Genomic DNA, 20,824 nt, shown 5'->3' on the forward strand with positions numbered 1-20,824 from the left:
TTAGACACATGAAGGTTTCCTCACGATGTTTTCCTTCACCGCCGAGCACGAGATGAATTATAAACACAAATTAAGCACATGTAAATTGGAGAATGAACTCATAAAACCTAAACCTACCAAGATTATTTAAAACGAGTTATACATATCACAAGTTTTACATACTTTTTTTTTAATAAAAAAATAATTTTATGAATGTGTGCTAAGCCTAAAGGCTAATGATAATTCAAGCGGCGGCGAGCGGAAACGCCGTCTGTCCGAATGGTCGCTCGCAAAAAACTCCGAAAACAACGCGGATCATACAAATCACTGAGAACGGGACTCGAATATTAAATTAATTCTATAAAAAAAAAATTTCTTGATAAAAAGGTGATAAAAACGACACTTTATTTAAGGCATTTAATTAGTAATTTGGAAGAAAATCCATAAAAAATTAATTACATAAATAAAGTCGTAATAAAAGTTAAGTAATAAAAATTTAAACACGAAAAGATTAAATAAAATATTTACTAATACCTACTAACCAGTTAAAATTCATATCATTTATTTTTAATTGAAATATTTGCAGTATTTATTATGAAGTTCACATGTACGAAAACAGTGAAATAACTTCCATATGAGTACTGCGATAACATCTAATTCTAATACGTTATGGAATATTATTAATGTCGAACATTGTCGATCGCATTTTAAAACAAATAATATTATTTGAGTCAAAATCGATTACGAAATCTTTACTTATCGATTAAAATTGTTAAAGGACATTCGACAAAATATTTAAATTGCAATTTTGATAATTTATATAAATATATATTTTTACAAGACGTACAGTCGAACACAAATAAACGCCTTCATTATTCATTCGCCACGTGACGGCTGTGACAATTATACATCGACGCCTTGTCAACGTGACATAAATAGTAAATTGTGTGTCTATTTTAGAATGTCACAATAATCCCTTCATGATTATTATTTTTCGATTCGATTTTTTCTATATATTGCGTCATATAAAAATTAACAAACTCATGAAATCTTCTATTCTATTATTGCTATTAATTGTGACCAATAACATTGAATATTAAAAATATGTCACTATGAAACAATAACCGTTTATTGGAATCGATCTCGATCGAAATCGATCATTTCTTAATATGCTCGTTCTATTTACGTTTTTTTTTTTCAAATTTCAAATTCCGACTCGCCCGCTCCTTAAAGTTTGGAGACTTCGCCCGAAGACTTCCCGACATTTCTCCAATAATGCGCGCGTGTGCGACCAGAAACATAAAAAAAAAAACATAAACAGCCTGTAAATTTTCCCACTGCTGGGATAAGGCCTCCTCTCCCTTTTGAGGAGAAGGTATGGAGCATATTCCACCACGCTGCTCCAATGCGGGTTGGTGGACTACACATGTGGCAGTTTTTCGTTGAAATTAGACACATGCAGGTTTCCTCACGATGTTTTCCTTCACCGCCGAGCACGAGATGAATTATAAACACAAATTAAGCACATGAAAATTCAGTGGTGCCTGCCTGGGTTTGAACCCGAAATCATCGGTTAAGATGCACGCGTTCTAACCACTGGGCCATCTCGGCTCGACCAGAATAAATCATAACTATAATAATGCGAAAGTTTGTTAGTTTAAATACATATTCTTATGAAAATTCGCATCAGTCATTACATCGTGGAACAGGATACTTTGTATTTTTAATTTAAAAATATAGACTATTATTTAATTAAAACCTAACGAAAAGGTCATATTACATCTAATTTAAAATAATAATATATAATAATGTATATAGTATTTGGAATTCATTTTGATATTAATACCTTACTTTCACTCATTGTCAGATTTATTGAATTATTTGAAGACCGTCATATTGTATTTTTTTTGTGTAATAAAATAAATTTAAAAAACATGAAAACATTGTCAGTAATTGATTTAATTTTTTCATTCAAACTTAAATGTCAATGTTTTTTAGTGTCTTGGATTCTTATCACGTGCGAATATCTTCAATGCTCTGAGGAATATATGACACATGGGAATATTGACGTTTGTTCCTTTAATATAAAGGTCATTATCGCATGAGGTTTGATGAAGGGCAGAATCTATTGTTAAGTCTGGTTTAAATGAGGATTGTGTAGTAATGTATTTTTTGTAGTTCGACTGCGTTTGTTCCTAAGAACCTGATATCTTATTCCCATTCGAATGTTGTGACAAGTACCTACTTATTGTTATTGCAACAATAATGCATCAACTATCAGAATTTTAAATTACAAAAATAGGTTATTACATTGAATTTCAGATCATGTTATCTATCAACTTATTGAAATAAATCTTGCTTGAAAATTAGGAAAAATACATATTTATTAAATAAGACAATTTAATATGCCATCTGTTCTCAGGGAGTTCAAATACGTTTGCTAACGGGCGCAGTTGTCACTACTGGCTGCAGGGTAACCGGCCCAGATTTCACCTTAGCATTATGATATTTGCATCAGCAATTCGATGCTAATGTTTGTACTGTGTATCGATCCCGTCTAAATATATTCTAGTTGTGAATGTCGCTTATGTTAAAGAAATCTAATTTTCGATATACTATTTAAAATGGCTAATTACGCGCTAACAGCACGAAAAGGACACACGCGATATAGTTCACGTCATAACAATGTCAAATACTTTATCAAAATTAATCAGGTAACAACTAATTAACCCTCTCCCTTCCCCGCCACGAATGCACGCAACGACAATGCGAAATGTCTTAAACCTCACTCTCCCACGGCACGACTTGATCACTGTATAAAAATAACAAACCAGATTTTCTTACAAAAAAACTCAAGCTATATATGGATGTCAAAGAATAAAAACTATTATGCAGACGCTACTTTATAAATATTGTCATGAAAAAGATCTGTAAATCATTGGCCACAGAGTGTGTGACGTAATTATTGCGTATAGCTCGAAGCTTACTTTATATTAACTGTTTACACATGGAAATATCCATGTGTGAAAAAAAATATGATATCTATCAAGGTAAGCACCATTTTTTTACCATAAATGATTTGCTTAATTATTACCATAAATAAATATAGTTCCTCTTATTTATCAAGTGTCTTTAATTTAATTCGAATTTTAAACACTAATTCGACCGTTTTATATTCCTTTAATTTAACTGGATATAAAATCTTAAAAATAATACGTACAAATAGTTCAGAAATGTGTTGAAAATGATTAAAGCATTTATCAAGAAAGGAATTTACAACGGCATTCCATTTAAGGGTAAATCCGCTGTGAGAGTCATCTTGCCTTGAAGATGTAATTAAGCACTGATTAGTTGCATTGCGTGTAGTGCTAAATGTTGAATCATTAATTTTTTTTTCATATTTTACTAGCAGTCTCCCAGTCGGATGCCAACGTCTCAGGTTCGGTGACAAACAACAGAAATGTATATAATTTTTTTAATACATGTTTCTTATCTCGGAAAAGGTCAATAAGTTTTATTTTTTTTTTTGTATATTTCTTTCCGTAAATTTGTTCGCGTGTAAAGTTTTAACGCTTCTGTATTTCAGAAGGCAAGTAAAAAAGTTGATTTTGAATTCCGTCCGATGTCATCGGTTTACGAGAGTGTGGGAATAGAGAGTGCATCTGTGCTTTCGCACACGCTTGTGCACTATAATTCATGCGCATGGCCGCCGCGCCGTGGCCGAATTCCATGGCCGTGATCGGAAGGAAGTTAACATCATCATTTACTACTTCCGGTAGCTTAATCCACTCGCGTAAACCTTTAATTAAATGCAATTATTTTTATTCATCTACACTTTTCAAATACTTTAGAATCGTTAAGAGAGTGTAGTTTTTGTTTAAAGAAGGAATCTTTTAAAAGTTTATATTAGATACAAGTAAATATAAATTTGAAACTGAATTAAATGCTCCGAAATATTTTTTTAAAAATTTTATGTCCAAAATTGCAAGAGAAAATAGAAAGATAATGTCAGCTCTTTTCAGAAATGAGCCCTATTATATAAATAACTTAGTGGTACATAATTTACAGAAGATTGTCAGAGGATAGCGATTTAACAAACTTTTCTTTCGTGATCGCGTGACAGTTCAGTTCACTTTCTATTCAAGCATCGTTTTAATTATTTTTTTTTTATGTCAAAATATCTCAGCATCACGCAATATTTGACTAAATAGTTATTTTAAGTAAAAAAAGTAAAGTTCACTCCCTTTGAGGAGTAGGTTTGGAGCTTATTCCATCAAGTTGCTCCTATTGGGGTTGCTAGATACACATGTGGCAGAATTTCCTTGAAATTAGACACATGCAGGATTCCAGTCGTCGATACTAAACTACATACAAAATAAGTTATTTATTTTCTTTCCTATCTTGTATTACTTGCACCGTGTACATATAAAACACAGAAACATAAATGTCATACATTAAATACGTCATGAAACTTTATAAAAAATAAAACCACTCGATAGCCACGTCATATACTCGGCATATCTATTATACCTAACTGATTCATTTCCCTTACGTAATAATACCCTGTAAGTCGATTCCGACCAATTTCTAATACCCTATGTTGAAAAAGAGTTAGGAGCAATTTTTATCGCTCTGATAACGCCTGTAAATATTGAAACAAAACTACTTCTTGTTACGTTTCTTGTGACATTGCTCCAAATCGACCGCCGTTCGGGAGAAAAAAGATAATCAAATGAGAATAGTACCAAAAATGTGTTCATAGAAGCATTATAGATATGATGAACAAAAACATTATTAGATCCAAATATCATTCCAGATCAACTACCGTTTCGACTCGCAATACCGTTAGTATAACAAAAAATACTATAGGCAGATAATAAGTACTACGTTGAAGTAATCATGACCGATTTTCGGCAACGACCTCGAATATTAACTAATTTGTTTTTCAGTAAATAATAAATAAATAAATATTGGACAACATCACATACATTACTCTGATCCCAATGTAAGTAGCTAAAGCACTTGTGTTATGGAAAATCAGAAGTAACGACGGTACCATAAACACCCAGACCCAAGACAACATAGAAAACTAATGAACTTTTTCTACATCGACTCGGCCGGGAATCGAACCCGGGACCTCGGAGCGGCGTACCCATGAAAACCGGTGTACACACTTCTCGTCCACGGAGGTCGTGTTTATGTTTGCACATGTGTTTTCACTACAAATTCACTCATATTTCTTTGCTTTCATGATCCAACGATAAAATTCGATAGATAGAGATTAGGAGCAGCGACTCTACATCCCTTCTGAGGCACAACTTTCTTTTCCGGTCTTTTAACCCGGTCGCTATTGTCAGAAAGACTCAATAACTTTTTTGACACGATTTCAATTCAGAATCTCGTAGTTTGTAGATATATAAGCTAACCACTCAACGAATCATTCAATGGTTATTACGTTAATACAAAGCTGAATAAGCAAAGCTGAATATAGCCTCGATACCAGAAGTATGGACACAATCAATACTGACTCAATTATTTCATCCCATAACTGAACTATTTATTTTAATTGTAAATGATATGATTTTTAATTGACTTTGCACATAAATAGAACAAATACTAATGAAGAGATTAAAATGTTTGAAATATGTATACATTTCTTTGATATCAAATCACCAAGAAACGTCAAATAACCAATATACTGGCTACAACACCTGACTCATTCAATAACGGTTGATTCTTGGAGTTGCCATAGTTATGACAGTTACTGTCAAAACCGATCTGTGAAATGACGTTTCTGTGACGTCGCTATGTCAATACTTTGTGACGTTTGTGGACCATGTACACAAAGTAGTAATTGTATACTTTTTGGGGTGGCCAATGTGAGAAGCGACTTTGATCTTAGCTTTCCTCTAAGCTATTTAATTTAACTCTTGTAATTAATTATTAATAACGCGATTAAACGAATATATATCATTTCTGTAATATAATATGGCCTTTTCTAAAAATGTAAAGTTTCAAATACCAAATTTATAATTAATTTTGACTTGACGTTCAAGACCAATATAGTATTGTAATACATGTACTTAGAAGGATATCTGGACAACGTGTTATTTACCTATTTTGTGTTTATAATTAGATTAATAATTTCAAATATCAATCCGTATTAATTTTCATCACGCTTTGTGGTTCGTATGTTAACTGAACACTGTTTATTTATAGGGTCACGTCTTCAAGGCTTGCGGTTAAAGCATCCATTACATCTACACTTTATTATTCGTTACGATATGTTATAATAACTCTAAAGATAACCGTAAAAAGTGATAACATACATCGTATAATACAACTGACTCCGAACTAAGTTCATAAATCTAAATATATAGTATCGTAAAGTAAAATCAATGCTACAGATTGACACGATGGCATGGTGTTTGAGTATACTTTACTCAAATAGTCCTTATGTGTGTGTAAGTGAATTAAAAAAAAAAAAACATTTTTGTTCCCTGCGAACTTCGTCATTTATGAAACGATTTGAATTGATTATTTTTTAGTTTAAGAAAGTATACTTTGCGTTTGCCCATTACAATTTAAAGAAAAAAAAAACTGAAGTCAGTTTTTTCGCTAAAATTTGATAATCCCATAATACTTCCGGTTCAGAATATGAATTCTACCGAGATGATCTGGCAACAAACCCACTCTTTTTTGATTCATATAAAAAAATGTCCAACAAACGAAATGAAGTTACCAAACCTGTATCCGAAGCCAATGCTAGAAACATAACGCGCAAAATAGACGCACTTGTTTAATTGAATTTTTAACTTGATATCAACAAGGCTATCTCGATACAAAGCCGAGTTGATTCTATTCAATTAGAGACCAATTAACCGACTCGCTTCCCACTGCCCGTTTTGCTGGAATTACACCCAAACTGTAAATTGATGCAATTTGGCCTTGTGACAAAATTGAGTAGGCGTTGTACCTAAAACATAGTTGCTAAATTTCAAAATATCGAAGGAAATTTGAACAGATTACAGAAGATTCTATGAAACGGTTTACGGACCGTCGCATTATTATTTTTCGTTGTTATTAATAAAAGTTATATTAATAAATGATAAATATGTCGTAATAGTTATAGCAGTGCAAGATTCTAGTTTTTTTCAGACCCTAGAAAAAAGTCTATAAAAGTCCTACATATTTCAATCTGTCCCAGACAATTCTAGCCCTTGGCCTAGCCGTCCTATAAAGATAGGAAAGGATATTATATCTTAAGTGTCCAATCCGGTAGGCTTTGTAACTGCCTGCGTAAGCATCACCCATTCTTAGTTTCTATGGAACATCAGTCCCATATGGTAGTGTTCCAGTTTAAAGGGTTAGTTACTGTAGATATTGCCCATTTAAGGTGTAAGGGTAAACCTTAAACTACCAATATCTGTAGAAAGAATTCACTAGCCAATCGTGAGGATTTTGTGTCTGCTGTAAAAAAATTCGTAGTATAGTCACAGAACATCTTTGTTCCCGTCAGCGTTGCAGCTGGCATCAATGTTCGCGTGCGTTACGCTCCAAATCAACAACCAAACAAGATAATTTTGAGCTTAATCTCATTTGAACGCCCATTGTTTTTGTACACCGTACCTTGTAATTAAACCAGCGTTCTAAAGATAAGATAACTGATAGGGGTCAGTGACTGGACGGTTATAAATATAAAGTTAAATAACCTTGCTAATTCTATGAAGGATCTCATCGAATTACGGATTGTATAACACTAAAGGTTTCCTTTGGTTCCCGTTAATATAACGTACCTATACGTTATTAACGTGTTTTGCAGAACTTTTGTCTTAGGATTTCCACTCGTATATATGGCTCATCCAGAATAAGTACAGTTTGAAATTATATCATTGCAATGGAAGTGTTAACATTTTCTTTCTTCATCCAGCTTAATAAGGTCGTGAATGCTGTACAATACATATGAAGCAACGTATAGATAACATTCCCAGATTATTAGTCCATCAAATGTTGCGGTGGTACTACACAATGCTAAAAAAAATTACGAGTTTTGATAATTGACCGAAAAATGCATTCGATTCCAATATTGAAAAAAGTGTAGCCGTAAATAGCAGTGCACACGAACACACTGACACTGATAAAACTTACTATTTGTTTACTTGACGCTGATAAACTGTGGACACTGGGCTAATGTTTTTTCCATAACGTATTCGACTGCGCAACCTTTGTTTACAGAGTGGTCCTAAAACGTTATCTAATTCAATAGAATTCGAACGTTGGGTAAAATACACTTTAAACTTTCGCGACGTGTATATTTGATTATCATACGGTTATAATTATCTATATTTAAAACTATAGTATTAGATTGAACAAAAGATAAAGATAACAAATCAATACAATTATATTTGAAGTAGTTAACGTATTCAGATAGCTCTATTTGGTTAACATTGAGACGCATCGAGAATGTTAACATAATTACAAGTCAAACACAATTTGAAACAAACGGTAGGTCCACAGGATGACTAATCTCCGGCCCGTAGATCGGCAGCTGCCGGCAATTGAACCAAATGAACTCGGCGCCAGCCACACGTTACAGCCACCGCACCGAGCATAATCAAGACAATAGAACCGAAGCACACGCTAAGACCATATTAAGATCTCACTTAGAATATAATTATTACTGCAACTTGTGTTATTCTTAAGTAAGTGTTTAATTAATACTAAATAGTCCTTTACGTAAAAGTTTAACTAACAATTGTATCATGACGTCTTCTAATATGGATCTTTACAAAATTTATTTCACCCATTCAACGTGATATAATTCACTCATTTCGCTCTTTATAAGGAGCCGTTCACTTATTTATTGATGTAAGCAAACAATAAGGCTCGTGATTTATAAACTCCTAGCAATTTCAATTTTGATTGAACGCTAACATTCACTAAATTAAAAACCAGCTGAACTCGTGGCTTTACCTGCGCGAAAAATATAAAATTACACAAGAGTTCATTAACTCAAATATGCATAAACTATATTTACTAAAGAAATTATCGATTCTCCATACAAACTTCTATCCCCTCCTCCGCCTTTTCACATCGTAAGGGATGATTTCCGCAATAAAAACACATACATCATAGCCTATGTCCTCCCTCAAACTCCCTCGGCACTCAAACTATCGCCACACCAAATTGCATCTAAATTGGTTCAGCACTTTAAGCGTGAATAGGTAGATAGAGTTACTTTTTCTTTTATAATCTTAGTATAGATATAGATTCATTTACCATATATAAAATATTTGATTCAACCGTGTCAAAATATTGTGCAATTTATGTTATCCAAACACCTGATAGTTTAAGTATTCCAATATTGTAATAATTAAATCAAACTTATCAATACTTTTCATGACCCTTTTAAGAGATAAGGAATAAAAACAAACAAACATTACTGTTGATAGTTAACATAACAGTCAACGCCCCAAAGCCACAAATATTACATATCCCCAAAGGATTAACCCACTTTTAAAATAAACGTTTATCGTATAACGTGTGATATAAGGCATGGCATCCATCCATACGAGAAAGAGAGAGTAGCAATGAATCGTCGTATTAAAAAAACAAAGTATTTTATAATTATCACATGCCACAAGAGTGCGTTTATTAGCCTCCTTGACTAAAGAATATTTCCATTTAACAGTGACGAAATGAAATATTTATTTATACAATTACTGCAAGAAGCGCATTAGGAAACTTGTTATTAAATAAAATAGCTTAGCCTCTTCTACTGTCAAACAGCAACAGCACACAGATTGTGATCCTTGTTTTTCACTGTTTTACATGAGATAATTTAACTTACAATTTCATGTAAGATATTTATGGCTGCAGAAAATATAGAGCCGTGTCGTGGTTTATAGCATGACAACTGTCATGGAATACATGCTTTTAATAACGATTCTTATCTATCCATTCGTAAAACCTTGACGGCAAACGGATGCTGGCAAACGATAGCTAAGCAAATATGCATTATTTGAATCTTTTTTTATCAAGGGCATAGTGTGAAGGAACCTTAAACGTTCAAAATAAAATTATACTATTTTTTATTTTTTTTAGTTATTTAAATCGTAGACATTTATAATATATATAAAATATTAGAGAATGGGTATTATACAAAACATGATTGCGTGACTTAATACTAAGTTTAAAATTTGACAGCTCCACGTCATTAATTTACAAGTTAAAGTGTTAATTTTTTTTGTTAAATGATTCTGAAAGAAGGGCAACGTCCAGAGATGGAATGCAAGAGCCACCGAACAATGGCGCACATCTCCAGCGCCTGCGCAACAAAAACGTCAACCGATTGGTTGTACTCACTGACTTTTAAATCTCTCTACCATTTAAACGTAGGAATGTCCCATACTTTTTCATCATAGTGGAAAGGTAGATTAAACAATTTATTTGATGGGAAACAATTACCTCTTCTTATAGGTATTAGAATATAATTGTAGTATTAATTATATATATAAAAATCTTCTAAGCGATTGGACCGATTTTGATGACATTTTTTGTTACATTTGCGTCACACATAAGTACATCCAAGGACGCGAATGGTTAAGATTGGACACGGCAGGGTGCGCTGCAATCGGGAAGTAAAACAAATTCTTATTTAACGCGGACGAAGCCGGAACGGGAACATAGTATACACATAACATTTTTAATACATTATCTGTCCACTGACAGGTTTAGAAATTGTGTCCATGGTAACATTGACCATACACTTGTCTATGCATTACTATTTGAGCACTTAGTATTCAATGTATATCTCTTAAATAATCTGACATATTTTTTTCTAAGTTTAATAAGTGACATTACAATTACCCTGAGGAGGAAAAGGCGAATTCGACACAAAAACAAAGGTATGACAAATACGATAATTTACGGCGCGTTGGGTAACACTAAATACAAACTAGAATGCAGGAATATCCAGTGTTGTCAACACGCGACGTCGCGTGCGGCGTGCATAATGTATGTTCGCCGCGGTTTGGGTAAACAGCTGCTTTCGCTCGCAAATTACTCTTAAAACACTTGACTTAACATATATTCACACTCTTCTATACGCGTGACTTCATGTTGAATTTACTGTGAGCTTACTATAATTTATAAAAGTATAACTATGACGGAGATGCCCCCAGTACGATGAATTAATAAAAGGCGAGTGGATTCTTTTAATTCTTGATGATAAGCCACGGAGATTCACGGTGATATGTTTACTAATTAAGTGCCGTAGAGACCATATGAAATCGATCAATAAAGGCCAATATTAATCGATATTGTGACCAAAAATATCGAAGAACATAAATTTTAATATCTACATGATATTAAAAATATAGATTTAGAATACGACTAAACTTAACTTCTAAATATTATTTGATATATTCATAGCGTAAGTTTTCGAAGTCACTTTTAAATATGTAGACACTTACAACGAGAAAACAGTAGGTACGCCGGTAGTTCCTGGCGGTAGATAAAAATCAGATGATACTAAACTTTTTTAGTTAAACTCTTAACAACAATTCATGGCAGTGTCACAGATAAAAAAAAATTGTCGAAAAAATATATTATTCAAAAACAAATACAGACTGCATTTCGTTTTAATGTCAATTTAAATTACCCGATATCATGTTTTTTTTTTGGCAATCATTATTCAATCGATTTGGACGTGTGTAGAGGACAAAGTGATTTTTCTTTTTTTTGTTCGACTGTTTAGTTTTCCATCATCGAGAAAATGATTCATTCATGAATGAGTCATCAATGATGAGCGTAAGATGTTCGTGGAATTAATAAGGTTTGACGTTTCTCCTCAATCAATATATATAAAACTCTTCCGTTACTGAGTGACTGACAGACAACGCACACCCTAAACTACTATACCACTGGATAAACCCCTGGACATAGAGACTTGAAATTTGGCACACGTATACCTTGAGTATCCTAGAAGTATGCACTAAGAAGGGATTTTTCAAAATTCCCACGGGATAGGGAATAAATGAGATTTATATTTTCGAACTAAAGTATCTCTATCTCCGTAACTATAATTATTAGGGGTTTCAAATTTACCACGCAAGTAGGTTATAACAACAACTAAAAACTATTTTTAGGATATTTCGGAATTCCCAAGGGATAGGGAATAAACGGGAATCGTATTTTTTTTCTTGAAACTCCGTAGTCCTAGAAACTTGAAATTTGGCATGAAGATAATTATTATAGCACAATAAACTAAAAAAAAATGAAAATCATGATTTTTTTCATTTTTATTTGTTTATAAAAATAAGCAATATAAATTGATCCCACACTGCGTACATTTTGCTTAGGAGCAGGACTCTGCTTACATTAGAAAATTTAAAAAACTTGAAAAAAGGGAAATATTTTCAATCATCATTCCCTTTTGATAGATCTGTGAGCTATTTACATACTTATAAATATGTATATGGAACCCTCGGTCCACGAGTCCGACTCGCACTTTATTAGGTAGGTTAGTTTCAATTGAATAGTTACTTTTAGGCTTCATTTATTTTTAGTTCGTTTCTTTTTAGTTCGTAATTAGGTTTGCAGGTTAAAGTTGAATAAAATCGTGTCACTGCATTTCGTTAAAATGATTCAGAAAACACACCTCAGAAAATATGTTTGCAAATCCATACTTCCATACTTAATATTATAAATGCGAAAGTAGCTCTGTCTATCTGTCTGTCTCGCTTTCACGCCAAAACTACTGGACCGATTTAAACGAAATTTGGTACACATATAGTCTAGAGCCTGAGAAAGGACATAGACCACTTTTTATTTGGAAAACATATCATGACACCCACTGAGGAGCGAATTTTGGAAATTCTATTCCTAGGAGGGAAAATGGGTTAACATTCCGTATACAGGTTAGTCTGGAAATCTGTGATTTTGAAGTTAGAAGCATGAAATTTTCTTTTTGGGATACCGATTAAAAATGAGTTGATACGTATGTAAACCTTTCTGGATATTTTACGCCTAAAGAGGGAAATAGGGGTTGATATTTTGTATATAGGATAGTCTGGAAGACCGTCATTTTTGAAATTAGAAGCTATGAAATACACACCAATGTCAACAAAGAGGTCTTACATTAAGGTAATATTTTAAGTTAATTTGTAAATATATTCAATTATTCATATTCTACGCGAGCAAAGCCGCGGGTAACAGCTAGTATTATTAATATAACTCGCACATAAATTTTCTATGGAAAATTAAAAAAAAAACAAAAGGGCTAGGTAAAATAATTATCAATAAAATATTAATGTTTACATTCAACAATGACAATCACAAGAAAAAGTATATTAAAATTAAATAAAATTAAATTCGGGATTAGCATAGAGACTTACTTCACAAATTTCGTAAAACGTCGCGTTTTATTTCTAAATTGTATTTCAAATAAAAAAAAAGCTAAAAATCGATGTCCGACAACAATGGCGGTCACGTACATAACGTACCTAGTGAACTTTAATTCTAAATTACTTAACTAAAAATAACATCACTAATCTATAAACTTTTGGTAATATATCTTAATAATCTATGACATATCATCTCATCTGTCTATTTATTAGATAACTTTACCAAAACATCACCACGCATGGCTCAATAAAAAAAGATAAACAGAACCACTTTTATCGATGTTTTTTGTCGCGACCCTTTTCAACGCTCCACTTGTTTGGATTTCTTTGAATCTATAAAGTAAACGAGACAGAGAATTATTAACAAATGACAAAAAAAATTATCTAGATAACAAGGTGATCTGAAAGATTACCCAATTCTGTTTAAGCGTTGAGAAACTGATAAAAAAACTGTTAACGGTTTTAATTGGTTTAAAATACAATACGGTATATTAGTCATAAATCGTTTGACGATTGATATGCGGCCACATAATAAAGAAATGATTCCTTTTGCAAATTTGAGGCGTAATTCGGGAATACAAAATCGCAACTTTCGAGGTCGCGTGTATGTGATGTCTAGGAACGGCTTCATGAGCATGAAGTGCGGAACCGAAGCGAAAAAAAATTGGTCGCTCTCGGCTATTAATATAACTAAATATTGAACCCTTTAATAAAGCTCAATGTAACTGCTAAGGACAGTGACACGATGACAAACCGAGTATCGAAGTGGCGCAAGAACAGCCAAGAGAGCGTGAGAGCCTTCAGACACCATTGTGAGGCTTTTCTCACACAAAAATGTGCAACCCATCTGTAATAGTGGAGCAGAATGCAGAAATCGCGAGAATCGCTTGCTCAAGAACAAATGTATAATTGCGTCCATCATAAAAAGTTTGCAATAAAATACAGTTTGAAAATGAACAATTCGGTTTTTATTTTTACAGCTAATCGTTAATAACAAAATCATTATACTTACTTTAGATAAATTAATACATTAGTAACAATACTGCAAGAGACGATTCTAAATTTCATATATATTATAATATATTTTAATTGTTCTCACTAAAATAAAATATAAGTCGAGATGGCCCAGTGGTTAGAACACGTACAACTTAACCGATGATTTCGGGTTCAAACTCAGCCATGCACCACTGAATTTTCATGTGCTTAATTTGTGTTTATAATTCATCTCGTGCTCGACGGTACAGGAATACATTTTGAGGAAACAGGCATGTGTCTAATGTCGAAATTCTGCCACATGTGTATTCCAACAACCCGCATTGGAACAGCGTGGTGGAATATGCTCCAAACCTTCGCATCAAAGGGAGAGGAGGCCTTAGCCCAGCAGTAGGAAATTTATAGGCTATTAATGTAATATAATATAAAAAAAATATATTAATAAATATATACCATACCAAGATTTTTAACTGATTACATATAAATATATATTGTTTGCCTTTATACTGCGACCCATTACAAAAATAAGTCCTGCATATAATTCCTTACGATTATTATTTAACTTAAGTTAACGTAAAAGTAGTTAATCTTAATTTTCTGTTAATTACCTAATTCCTTAATGTAAATGATTATTTGGTACAGAGCTATATTAAATAAAACCAAATATATATATGCCGATATAAACTGGTTTTAGTGTGTAATAAACACGATACGTCAGGTTTAAATACGTAAGCTGGAATCCCGTAATACAAGTGATAATATTGACCTTGCACTAAACGAACGGGAGCAAACATAAACCGAAACTTACACTAATAAAAAACAGTTGGTTACTATCCCAAATAAACATTAACCTTACCCTGAGCCTCGGCATACCAAAGATGGACATCAAGTTAACTCATCTACGTTAACTTATATATATGTACGTGACAAATACGTATAATCGTTGTTATAATATTATTAAATGAAACTCAGATCATATTAAACAAAATAATAAACGACGTAAAAGGATTTTGCAATATTAAATCAATTTATACTTCTAATAAAAGACATGTTTTTTGCAATGCTTATCTACAATTTCAGCTACTAGGCCAATATTCATAAAACTTAGTAGATGCAGCGCGTTTAGAAAAATATTTAATAGAAAGTATTTAATAATTTTATATGAGTAGGCGCGTTTTACAGTTTCAGCCGCTTTAAAACTTTTGACGTCACAAGCGTGAGTTTATGTTCTTGTTTAATATAGATAATAATAAAAATCAAACGTGTGTCTTCTTCATACTATGTATGTTTTATCATCGTTATAATATACTTAATATTTATAATAACAAGGAATTATATTAACTGTTTTTCAATATTTATTGCATATATTATATTACGTTAAATATTTGTATTTTTTCTAACAAGTGATCAAAATTTACTAGTGTATTGTGCACTACACCTTATAAATTCGGATGTGCAAATCGTGTTTAATTTATTTTGTAATATTTTCCGTTGTTAATTCTATTGTGTGAAAAAGACAAACGTCTTAATCGATGTAACAGTCAGCTTCACCCACCTAATTCCAAATTTAATATAGAAATCTATTTATTTATTGACAGTTAAAGAAAAAACTGATTCAGAAAGTAAATATCTGACCTGACAAGAACGAAAGAAACTCTGTGAGCTTTTTTTGTCTAATTTTATTTTGTCATCGTATCTACAACCACAATCGGAGCACTAAAACAATTCATAAAATAAAATAAAGTATGGTAACACTCGAGTGAATGTCGGGTGTAATAAGTACTCTAATTAAAATTATTATCGATTATTACAAAAAGTCCCACGTCTCGTGTTTATGAAACTGTTTTAATAGAATTAATACTGTTGTTCGTTTCTTATCGTCTTGTTTTCTACGTCAGCTCTCATAGAAATTAGAACAGCGCACCGTTTTGTAATCTCTATTGAATCAGCTTTTATGGAACACTTAAGATTTTGATTGAGAGCATAAATAACATCGAAATACTAAATGCATAGTAATTAACGAACTAGTGGATGTGTTTTTGTGGTTGTTGCATGAAGATACAAATCTCTTAATTTGTAATCTTAGTAAACGCGTGGAAGCGTCAATCAAAACGATTGAATTAAATTTAAAGTCACCACAGAATCAGAATATCAATCATATCGAGGGAAATCGGTAAAAAAATCACGACATTTAAATTTTTTCTCATATGAAATTATATATCATTTTTAATACATTAAAGCAAGCGATCGCCTGCCACAGAGCTTGGGTTTTCCTTTTTGGCGCGAAATTTCGGTGCTTCGAACATACAATTTCTAGAAATTTTGATTTGTTATTTGTTCTTATAAAGTCAAATAGGTATTTGTACTCTTTTTAAAAAGTTACGCTCACTTCTGGTCTGTAAGAATGTACTATATATGTATATAATATGAAATTTATACATTCTACAAGGCTACAAATGCTGTAAGAAATAATATCAAAAATAAAATACAAACTGAAATATCAAAATAAATTACACTGAATTTCAATAAAATTATTAGAATGTTTTCGAATGCGCCATTCTAAACAATAAAAAAATGAGGTTATTGTGACATTGTTTACCTTATGAAAATAAAATGAAATATTGTTTACTTATATTGATTGCTGTATTAATACAATTATATGTTTAAACATCAATTTATTACGCTTCAAAGCGTGAAATTATCACATGCGATATACGTGCTACATACTTGGAATATCACAAAATAACAATATATTAAAAATACTATTAGCTGGTTAGTTCACAGATAGAATAACAAAAGTAATACAATAACAAAAGTATACATAGATTATATAGCTTTTATGAGTTTTCGATTATTTTTTTTTATTTTATATTGGCGCGAATCGCCGCTATAAAGCTAAATTGCTAATCTGTGACTGATTGATGATGCATCATGGATATCGCATGATTAAATTTAGTTTAAAGTTAAAAATAAAATATTATTTGTATAACCGCTTATATTAACATTTTAAGGGTTGAGTTACCAAAAAAAGGTTAAATTTTCATCCCCGTGATAAACAAAGCAAAGAAATGAGGACGCGTACTATGAGAAACTTAGGTGAAATCTGAATTTTAGACGCGCTCTTTCCCGCTTAAAGCAAGATCCCGCGCCTCATTACCGTCCCATCAGAATAAATGAGTAAGGGTATGGGTGGTAATTACATATGATAGGGATGATGCACCTAAGTACAATAACACACACCTAAATTACAATACTGAAATGGCCGCAGCGACAGAATTTAAATCATGAGGTATACCATCAGTACCACCATCATGATCAGTTAGCATGGTGATAATATGGTAATCTATATTAAGTAAGAGATAAATAACCATCTACGAATAAAACTGCAATGAATTCTCATATCTACCGAACATAATTATTTACATTTACATAAAACTCATATTAAGCTATAATTTCGATAAGTAAAAAAAACTTGGTATGTAAAATACCGTACGTACGATTTTAAGAATGCAATAAAATATTTGTTTGATTTAAAAAAAGAACTGGGGTTTCCGAAACGTTTTTAGTCATTAGTTGTTCCTAGTATTGACTAAAAATGTTTTATAAAAGGATAATAAGGTAGGTATAATATATATTTTTATATTGCTGTTGTATACTGTTTATTTCATGGAAAATTATTTGTATATTTCCAAATGTTCTGTTATTTTTTCAATTGTTAATGTTCACCAAACAAAGACAAAGATTAAAATACAGATTATAAGCTTTTTTAAAATATAATCTGTTTTTTTTTAGTAATTCTTACATGTTTACTGCATCCCTTAGATGATTTATGATATTTTTAAAATTCTATATTATAATACGTGAGATGTATGCATTTTACGCATTCATTCATATGCGTGATCGGTTTATTAATTCTCTGGGAATATAATGTGAGCTAAAGCTTACAACTAGGGATGCACCCGATACCGATACCGATACCGATATATCGGCGATACGGCAGGTTTTCCGATATATCGGTATCGGAGATATTTTTCTGGCCGATACAACGATACTGTTCAAATTACACGTTTTAAAAAAGTAATGTAAACGCGCCTCTTGTTTTATACTTAAAAATTTGATTAATGTTTTTTTAGTTACTAACTCTTATTAATGAACCTTAATTAATGAGCTTAATTACCAATATTCACATTCTAAGTCTGTAACGTTTTATTTTAATTTTTTTTTTAAAATAAAAACAATCAATCAACATGTCTACTTACATTCATTTTACCTTTATTTAAATTCGATAAGTGTATCGATATCGGTATCGCCGATATTTTTCTTAGAGTATCGGGTATCGTAACGATGCATCCCTGCTTACAACTAAACGATCGAAAACCTATTTTTGTTTACTCATACAGAATCATTTTTAAGAGATGAAAGGAAATAGTTGCATAACTATTATTCAAATCAATATCCCGGAACGCTTCCTCGTGTAACACCATCAAACGAATAAAAAACATAAATAGAGAACCTCAGTGTTATTATTATTACATTCTTCAACATTTCCAATCGTTCGCACCAAACTATTATTATTCTTTATTATTCAAAGCGTTAAAATACTTGTATTGATCTCTCTCTGCAATTACGTTTCCGACAAAGGTGTCAATTTTATTGTTTTTAAGAATTACGTTTTGTTTCATGTTCGTGATAGTAATTTTAAATCCAAACATTTTAAAATTAAAGTTATGTTTTAATCCTCAATGCGGATAGTTCACGCCTTGCTGCGAGCTAAGTTTCTGCGGATTCAAATACAAACACTCATTGTCAGTTTACAGCCCCGTCTCGGGCGTTAAGGATTTATAAAATACATAATCATGTACTTTTTTATTTGCTCTTGTAAGTGCAAATCTCTTAAGTTAAATTTATATTTAAAACAGTTAATTTCAATAAAACTAAAGAAAATACAAAAATAATATCAATTTGAACAAAATTACAAAATTCGCTAAATATTGGGTAGTAAGTGATTTATATTTTGATTAATGTTATTTGCTTTTAAATGATTATAGTAATTATAGTCGAATACCTTAAAAGAATCAGGAACTGAAAGTACGTGAGTCACAAAATGAAAACACCTTGTCGTACAAACTACGAAACAGATTCAAAGATGATTCATTTTACGTGTACTAAATAATTTATATCCGTAATTTATTAAATCAAATAAATTATTTTAAGTACCTACACAAACAGTCCACATCAACCTACACAACGCCATCAAAAATTGCATTACTTAAGATAAAACTAACGCTGTTTATAAAGATAAAGAGACGACAAAAAACAACTACACAAACTTTAGAATACGATTAAATATATACTAAGTAACTCAAAGTTAAGATACTAGAGATAAGAAATCCCTTTGAAGCAGTTTATCTGAAGGTCAAGAGTAAACTCAATATAAACACTCAAAAGCAATTAAATTTAGATCACTTGAGAAATTCTACCAGTGATCGAGGGTAAAACAAGGAACCATAACCGAGCGCGGACTCTTTAATTACATAAAGTACTTTGGAACCACAAATCACAATGAACTATAAAACTGGTATTTATTTTCTTAAAGACATTTAAGGTATTTTCAAAATAACTTACCGGTCACAATAATTCCAGTCACAATTAAAACAAGCACAAATTCAGCCCTTCAGGGCGACCACTTGTAAACGAATTCCATAGCACATTTCACACAAATATGTCAATAGAAACACAGCACGGGGAATACATCGATAGCGCGCACAGTACTGCAAACGTCGCGACACGAGCGTCGCGCGCGGAGGTTCGGCGCGAAATGAATAACAGAACAACCGCCCCCGCTAGGCTTGAGGCTGCGCATACGACGGTCTCTGATTTCTGAACCAAACGCATAACTTTAAAATTAAAACAATTGATTAACATTTATTTATGCTATATGTTCAATATAATACAAATTCTTATAATCTGATAATAATCACTAAACGGAAGTTCCTGGACAATGCCTTCGTGTGTGGCCTAAAGGTCATTGAACTTATTATGTAAAAGAAATACATAGTAACAACATTTTAAATAAAATAACATATGGACAACCTGCAATGTCATAATAATTTATTAGTATTATCCTGTAAACCAAAACTACTTAAAAAGCATTCTCTCCTCTTAAGGAAATAGTTTGAAGCTTATACCACGCTGTTCCAATGCACGAGGGTTTTCTTTATGTTTTCTTATGTTTTACGGTTTCTACGAAAAACAGTGAAATAACTATAAATCAATTAAATATGCCCAAAATCTGTGATTTGAACCAGTAAAATTTCCGATATCTTGGCTCATCTTTTCATAAATAAAATGAAATAATTCAGCTTACCTAAACAATTACGACTGAAAATAAGATAATAAGACTTTATAAATAAGACTTTATATAAAAAAAAAAAACTTGATAAAAA

At 31.9% G+C, this 20,824-nt stretch overlaps 1 protein-coding gene across 1 annotated transcript in view; it reads right to left on the bottom strand.

Moving 5' to 3' along the window:
* Positions 1–20,238, bottom strand: part of LOC113395801 (uncharacterized) — a 65,191-nt gene extending 44,953 nt beyond the window's left edge. Inside the window, exon 1 of the mRNA XM_026633487.2 lies at positions 20,004–20,238. The gene's annotated coding sequence lies outside the window, so the exon portion shown is untranslated. The remainder of the gene's footprint in view (positions 1–20,003) is intronic.
* Between the last annotated feature and the right edge of the window lie 586 nt (positions 20,239–20,824).

The sequence above is a fragment of the Vanessa tameamea genome, chromosome 4, assembly GCF_037043105.1.
Source record: "Vanessa tameamea isolate UH-Manoa-2023 chromosome 4, ilVanTame1 primary haplotype, whole genome shotgun sequence".
In the NCBI taxonomy this organism is placed as follows: domain Eukaryota; kingdom Metazoa; phylum Arthropoda; class Insecta; order Lepidoptera; family Nymphalidae; genus Vanessa; species Vanessa tameamea.